Source organism: Limulus polyphemus, unplaced genomic scaffold (genome assembly GCF_000517525.1).
Source record: "Limulus polyphemus unplaced genomic scaffold, Limulus_polyphemus-2.1.2 Scaffold6596, whole genome shotgun sequence".
NCBI classification, from domain to species: domain Eukaryota; kingdom Metazoa; phylum Arthropoda; class Merostomata; order Xiphosura; family Limulidae; genus Limulus; species Limulus polyphemus.
Genome location: NW_013672206.1, coordinates 13,481 through 15,105, shown reverse-complemented (window position 1 = coordinate 15,105; position 1,625 = coordinate 13,481).

The following is a 1,625-nucleotide window of genomic DNA, read 5'->3' as shown; positions in this document are numbered from 1 at the left end:
CGACCAGTGGAACTTCTCCTATAATCCATTGGACCATCCCATCTCCCTTCCACCTTGGATTAGGACCGACCTTGCTGTATTAGGCCAATGACCACAACATGACGGCTCTGGCTTGTCTTGTTTGCAGAATTATGAATCTTGTGGCTCATCCCTTATCATGTTCAACCAGGTTCTCCACGGAGTGGTCGCTTGATCCTCAGGTACTTCTGTGGGTGTGTCCTCCACTGTGAACATTGGATATATATATATATATATATGCTTCCTACTCATGGGAATACCAAACTTCTTTCCCTTTTGGGGGTAGATGGTCCACATTGGAGGGGTCTTCACCTATATGCCCACCCTCCAATCAGACTCCTCTTCTTGGTATTTTCCATTATCCAGACCACTCATTGTTGTCTTCTGCTGGTTGCTCAGTATTGGCCAGATCAAATTTGTTTTCCTCTGATCTGGCCTTTACTGAAGCAACAGCCCTATACTTTTCTCTGTTCTGATCGCTCCTCCAACAACCCCAATTAGACGTTTATTATCCCAATGTCACCACACTTCATCTTCACATGTGACTTTTGTCCATTCCTATGCCTCAGCTCTGGGAAGTGCTCCTCATGTACCATCTTTCCTTGTCTGTACCATCTGCCCTTCCTCCTTGTCTATGTCCCAGAGGCTTTGGTCTTCCTTCAGACTTTGGTCTATTTTACATGGCTTCCGACCATGCCATCATTCTGTTTCTCACTTGTTTCAATTTTTTTTCTAGTTGTTTGATCAAGGTTTGTCTGTTTCAACTGTTGCTCTTTATAGCACTGCCCTGTTGTACACCTTGCATTCTCTCATTTCCAGAATGCCTACTCTTCCCCAGTTATTTTCTTCATTTTCTATTCCTTTCTCTGGTCCATCCACCATGTTCCTTTCTTCTGTTCTTCATGCCTTGTCCAATTCTCCATTTGATCTCATGGCAATATGTTCCTTCTAACATTTTCCCTTTGAACCTAATTCCTCCCTCCTTGCATGTGGTCATCGTCATTCCAATATATATGTCATTGCTGTTTCCCGCATCCTTTACAATTCCTCATGTTATCTGCCATCAAGATTGGGCCTGTCTTCTCAGGAAATTGGCTACCCAAAAAGGTTGTTTTGGCTTTTCTACTATTTCCTTACCTTCCTTTTCCCATCTGTATTTCCACTTGGATCCAGATCATCTACTTTGTCCAGTTCATTATATGGCTCGTACTGCCTCCTTTCATGGTCTTGTTTCTGTCTATTTGTTCCATGGCATTCCTCTGTTTCCCGTGATCTTTCACCTATTATGCTCACTGGTTGAGTTTGTCAACTCATATTACAGGACCCTACCTGGTGGCGGGTGTTGTTTGGTCAGTTATGCTGAATCTTATATCTTAGCATTAAATCTGTATACTTTTAGAATGTGTAACTAAAAGTAACTTAAAGACTCATAAGCAGATACATACTGGTGAGAAACCATACAGTTGTGTAATATGTTGTAAAAAATGTGTAACTAAAAGTAACTTAACTCATGAGCAGTTACATACTGGTGAGAAACCATACAGTTGTGTAATATGTTGTAAAAAATGTGTAACTAAAAGTAACTTAACTCATGAGCAGTTACATAC